Source organism: Desmodus rotundus, chromosome 11 (assembly GCF_022682495.2).
Source record: "Desmodus rotundus isolate HL8 chromosome 11, HLdesRot8A.1, whole genome shotgun sequence".
Taxonomy (NCBI): domain Eukaryota; kingdom Metazoa; phylum Chordata; class Mammalia; order Chiroptera; family Phyllostomidae; genus Desmodus; species Desmodus rotundus.
The window spans coordinates 34,237,977-34,244,481 of NC_071397.1; the positions used below are offsets into that span (position 1 = coordinate 34,237,977).

Genomic DNA, 6,505 nt, shown 5'->3' on the forward strand with positions numbered 1-6,505 from the left:
TTTTCTCCACATCCTCACCAGCACCTGTTGTTTTATTAATGATAGCCATTCTGACAGGTGTGAGTGAGGTGATATCTCATTGTAGTTTTAATTTGCATCTCTCTGATACCTAGTGATATTGACCATTTTTTCATATGTCTATTGGCCATCCGTATGTCCTCTTTGGAGAAGTATCTATTCAGGTCCTTTGCCCATTTTTTAATTGGACTGTTTGTCTTCCTGAAGTTGAAGTATGAGTTCTTTATGTATTTTGGAGATTAAGCCTTTATCTGATGTATCATTGGCAAATATGTTCTTCCTTACAGTGAGTTCCCTTTTCATTTTGATGATGGTTTCTTTAGCTGTGCAGAAGCTTTTTAATTTGATATAGTCCCATTTCTTTATTTTTTCCTTTATTTCCCTTGCTCTAGGATGTATATCAGCAAAAGTATTGCTATGCAAGATATCTGAAATTTTACTGCCTATGATTTCCTCTAGGATTTTTATGGTATCACGACTTTCATTTAAGTCTTTTGTCCATTTTGAGTTTATTCTGTTGTGTGGTGCTTTTTTTCACAAGGGGTACTATGAAGTGTTTGTACAATGCACAGTAAAATAACATGTGCTTTCTATCTCCTGTCTCCCAGAAAGAATAGTATTTTCATTGCCGTTTTTACACTCATTAAAATTTTATTAGTGTTTTCTCTTGAGTAAAGGACTATAATTTCCTAATCTCTGTTTCCTAAACAATTAATTGTACTATATTCTGGAAAACACATTTACCTAGAAATTAAGAAGTTAAAAATGACTAAGTGGCAGAAGATACTTATAATTCCCTTACTTGGACATGATTAGATGTACCATTAATTGACTTTGTTCTATTGAATATTCTACCTTTCCTTGAATAATATACCATATTGATCACTGGTTCAGTTGATCAAGACAGGAGAAGCAGCTGCTGTCCACACATCATGACTTTCAGCATCACTTGTGAGCATTTGGGAAGAGCTGGTGTTATACCTCACTTAGCGGCTGACTGTTCCAACGTACACAGCACAACACTTCAGTATAACACACACAGTAACTACTCAGTTTGAGTATGTAGCCTTCTCAGAAAGTTATTCCTTATACTCATTGAATACAATTTTTTCATGGAGTGTTGTTAAAGTTGCGTTTGTTTCTAAAACTGTAGAAGGACAGAACTTTTAAATAGACAAGATGACTTCAGACAAAATGTCCCTCAAACTATTATTTTGTAAGGAGTGTGTTTTCTTACTGAGTAAAATGGGCTTACTTTGAACTGTCAGGAGATGGTCCTCAAAGAAAATCAGGCTTGGCTGCAATGTAATAGTTGACCCAATTCAGCATTAAGTTAATATAAGAAGTCTGTCCAAAAACTTAATATTCTAGAAGAGATTTTGTTATTGATCAGAGAATCACATCATTAGGAACCTAGCTGTAGCCATTCTGTTTTCCTAACAACCTGAGCTATTCAGGTAAAGCACAGTGACTTACTCTGGGTAAGTGCCCCAAACACTACTGATAATGGTGGCATAATGCCAGCTCCACACAACTATCTCATGCCTTTCTCATTTCTTTACCACTTGTGGCTGAAGATACAAATGATTTCCATGGAGAAGTATACCTCTTATGTGAGAGGTGAAATACAGCTTTCTGCACATTCCTAGAGCATGCTGGATATAAAAGCAAAACTAGGTCCTAATAGGATGTGAAACAATGAAAACACTCATGCACTGCTGGTGTGAATTTGTATAATCTGTTTGGAAAACTGTTTGGCAGTATCCTTTAAATCTTAAAGTATAATCTGTGCTCTAACACTTTCACTCCTAGATATATACTCAACTGAAGTGTGTGTGTACACGAGCATACATGTGTAAATGTAATTTTTTTTCATTTCTTTATATATAATGACACCTACTAGCATAGCTCCAAACTGGAAACTACCCAAATATCCATTAACAGTAAGATGGATGAATACACTGATGTACATTCTCACAATGCAGAACCATACGAATGATTGGAAAAATTACACAATAATATAGGTAAATCTCAAACATAATATTGGATAAAAGAAGCCAGGCACATAATAAAGGATACTGCATGGTCTCATTTACATAAAGTACGAAAGGAGGCATACTGATTTGTGCTATTAGAAGTCATGAAAATTGTTACTCCATTTTTTTTAGCATCTGTTGAAGTTATTCAGCATAATTAAAGAGGCACTGTCTTCATGACATCATACACAGACACAAACACAGGTACAGCACAATATCCATATTAGCCAAAGTGTATTCCTTCTGAGGCTTATTTACATGTCTTTATGTGTCACAGCCCATCATTTAAATAGTGGATATTTTCAATGCCAATTCCTTTGTTGACTTTCTCAATATCTTCTGAGGACGTCTTCATGACTCCGACACAGAGCATGCTGTTTTCCTTCTGCCATGATGGCAACAATTGTATCTGCTGCAGCAGGGTAGAGTTTAGCTCCAGGAGAAGTTAAGCCTGGACACAGGATATTTGCTCCACTGAGTACAAATTTGATGTCTCCTTTATCGACCTGCTGGTGTGGCAGGATAAAAGGATATTTGTGAAGTAGTCTTAGGGTTGGATAAAAAGGCCCTTCTCTTTGTCTAAAAAATAGTAAGTAACTCTTCACTTACTGTAAGGATCTCTATATGTTCATGGCATCGCACTATTTTGACAGGATCTTTCTTAGGCATGATTTGATTAAGCCATTTTTCAATACCTGGAAATTGCTCTATGAGTTGGTTCTTAATACCCTTTATAACTGAGGTTTTCAACTGGATGCAATTGGACACATTTTCTTTTTCATCAGACTTCTTGAACATGATCCAAGGTGAAGGGGGTGACGATAGGGAAGGGCCTGGAATGGGGAAAGTAGTGACTAGAGGTAGTGACTACAAGGAGAACCTCTGGGGCTTTTTAACTGGAGTAGATATTTCAGAATTGTTTTTAGTTATGACATTTCAAGTTTACATTTATGTGATTTTTTTCTTCTTCTCTAATTTTATTGTTATTCAAGTACAGTTCTCTGCTTTTTCCTCCCACCTCAGCCTAACCCCCAATCCTCCCCACCTCCCTCCTGTTTCCACCACCCCACCCCACCCTCTGTTATTATCATGTGTCCTTTATAATTGTTCCGACAAATCCTTCACCCTTTTCCCCTGAAATTCCCTCCCCTCTCCCCTCTGGTCACTGTCGGCCTTTTCTCAATTTCGTGTCTTTGGTTATATTTTGCTTGCTTGTTTGTTTTGTCAATTAGGTTCCTGTTAAAGGTGAGATCATATGGTATTTTCTTTCACCGCCTGGCTTATTTCATTTAGCATAATGCTTTCCAGTTCCATCCATGCTGTCGCAAAGGGTAGGTGCTCCTTCGTTCTTTCTTCTGCATAGAATTCCATTGTGTAAATGCACCATAGTTTTTTGATCCATTCATTTACTGATGGGCTCCTACGTTGCTTCCAGCACTTGGCTATTGTAAATTGTGCTGCTATGAACATTGAGGTGCATAGGTTCTTTTGGATTGGTGTTTGAGGGTTCTTAGGATATAATCCTAGCAGTGGAATTGCCGGGTCAAAAGGCAGATCCATTTTTAGTTTTCTGAGGAAATTCCATACTGTTTTCCACAGTGGCCTCACCAGTCTGCAATCCTACCAACAGTGCACTAGGGTTCCCTTTTCTCTACAACCTCTCCAAAATTTGTTGTTTATTGCTTTGTTTATGATGGCCATTCTGATCGGTGTGAGGTGGTATCTCATTGTGATTTTAATTTGCATCTCTCTGATAGCTACCAATATTGAGCATCTTTTCATATGTCTCTGGACCCTCTGCATGTCCTCCTTGGAGAAGTGTCTGTTCAAGTCCTTTGCCCATTTTTTAATTGGGTTGTTTGTCTTCTTAGAATGGAGTCATGTGAATCCTTTATATATTTTAGAGATTAAACCCTTGTCTGAGGTATCATTGGCAAATATGTTTTCCCATATGGTTGGTTTTCTTTTTATTTTAATACTGTTTTCTTTAGGCATGCAGAAACTTTTTATTTTGATGAGGTTCCATTTGTTTATTCTTTTCTTTATGTCCCTTGCTCTAGGGGGCATATCAGTGAAAATACTGCTGCATGAAATATTTGAGATTTTCCTGCCAATGTTCTCCTCTATGACTTTAATGATGTCACAACTTATATTTAAGTCTTTTATCCACCTTGAATTTATTTTTGTGTATGGTGTAAGTTGGTGATCGAGTTTCATTTTTCTTCATGTAGCTGTCCAGCTCCCCCCACATCATTTGTTGAAGAGGCTATTTTAACTCCATTTTATGCTCCTGCCTCCTTTGTCGAATATTAATTCACTATAGACACTTGGGTTTATTTCTGGGCTATCTGTTCTGTTCCATTGGTCTATCTGTCTGTTTCTATACCAATGCCAGGCTGTTTTGATTACAGTGGCCTTGTAATACAGTTTGGTATCAGGTATTGTGATCCCTCCTGCTTTGCTATTCTTTCTCAAAATTGCAGCAGCTATTCGGGGTCATTTATGGTTCCATATAAATTTTTTAAATGTTTGTTCTACATCTGTGAAATATGTCATGGGTACATTAATAGGTATTGCATTGAATCTATAAATTGCTTTGGGTAGTATGGACATTTTGATGATGTTAATTCTTCCAATCCATGAACACAGTATATGTTACCATTTGTTTGTGTCTTCTTTGATTTCTTTCTTCAGTGTTGTGTAGTTTTCTGAGTACAGGTCTTTTACCTCCTTGGTTAGATTTATTCCTAGGTACTTTATTTTTCTTGTTGCTATATCAAATGGGATTTATTTCCTGATTTCTGCTTCTGATTTTTCATTGTTGGTATACAGGAATGCCTTTGATTTCTGAGTATTGACTTTGTATTCCGCTGTTCGGCAAAATTCATTTACTAGGTGGAGCAGTTTTCTGGCAGAGTCATTAGGATTTTCCACGTACACTATCATGTCATCTGCAAACAATGACATTTTTGTTTCCTCTTTTCCAATTTGGATGCCTTTTATTTCTTTTTCTTGTCTGATTGCTGTGGCTAGGACTTCCAATATTATGTTGAATAGGAGTGGTGAGAGAGGGCATCCTTGTCTTGTTCCTGATCTTAGTGGGAAAGATTTTAGTTTTTGTCTATTGAGTATGATGTTGGCTGTAGGTCCGTCATATATGGCCTTTATTATGTTGAGGAATGCTCCCTCTATTCCCACTTTGCTAAGTGTTTTGATCATAAATGGGCGCTGTACCTCATCAAATGCTTTTTCTGCATCTATTGATATGATCATGTGATTTTTGTCTTTGCTGTTGTTTTTGTGGTGTATTATGTTTATCGATTTGCAAATATTGTACCATCCTTGCATCCCTGGGATAAATCCCACTTGGTCATGGTGTATTATCTTTTCCACATATTGCTGGATGCAGTTTGCCAATGTTTTGTTGAGAATTTTAGCATCTAGGTTCACCAGAGACATTGGCCTGAAGTTTTCTTTCTTTATTGTATTTTTATCTGGTTTTGGGATTAGGGTGATGCTGGCTTCATAAAAAGAGTTTGGGAGTCTTCCCTCATTTTGGATTTTTTCAAATAGTTTGTGAAGGATAGGGGTTAGCTCTTCCTTAAAGGCTTTGTAGAATTCTCCTGTGAAACCATCTGGTCCAGGGCTTTTGTGTGTTGGGAGTTTTTTGATGACTGTTTCAATTTCATCAGGTGTTATTGGTCTGTTCAGGCTTTCTGGTTCTTCTTTATTCAGTTTTGGAAGAAATTTGTCCATTTCATGTAGGTTTTCAAATTTCTTGGCATACAGTTCTTTTTAGCAATTTCTTACAATCCTTTGTATTTCTGTGGTATCAGTTGTAATCTCTCCTCTTTCATTTCTGATTCTGTTTATTTGGGTCCTCTCTCTCTTTTTCTTGATGAGCCTGCTTAAAGACTTGGCTTGTCGATTTTGTTTATCTTTTCAAAGAACCAGCTCCTGGATTCATTGATCCTTAGAATTGTGCTTTTAGTATCTATGTGATTTCACTCTGTTCCGATCTTGGTTATTTCCTTTCTTCTACTTGCTCTGGGCTGTCTTGGTTGTTCCTCGAGTTTTTGCAGGCATAGGGTTAGGTTGTTTATTTGAAATGTTTCTATTCTTTTTAAGGTAGGCCTGTATCACTATGAACTTCCCTCTCAGGACTGCCTTTGCTGTGTCCCATAAATTTTGGGTTATTGTGAGTTTGTTTTTGTTTGTTTCCAGAAAGTTTTTGATTTCTTCCCTAATCACATTCTTGGCCTATTCATTGTTTAATAGCATGCTATTCAATCTCTATGATTTTAAGTGTCTTGGGTTTTTTTTTTTTCCTTGAGATTTGTTTCTAGTTTCAGTCCCTTGTGGTCAGAGAAAATGCTTGATATGACATCAATTTTCTTGAATTTGTTGAGGCTTGTTTTGTGTTCTATCATGTTGTCTATCTTTGAAAATGT

The 6,505-nt window shown here is 36.8% G+C and overlaps 1 pseudogene; it reads right to left on the reverse strand.

Moving 5' to 3' along the window:
• Positions 1-2,304: 2,304 nt before the first annotated feature.
• On the reverse strand, positions 2,305-2,895 carry LOC112319337 (malignant T-cell-amplified sequence 1 pseudogene; annotated as a pseudogene).
• Positions 2,896-6,505: the final 3,610 nt, after the last annotated feature.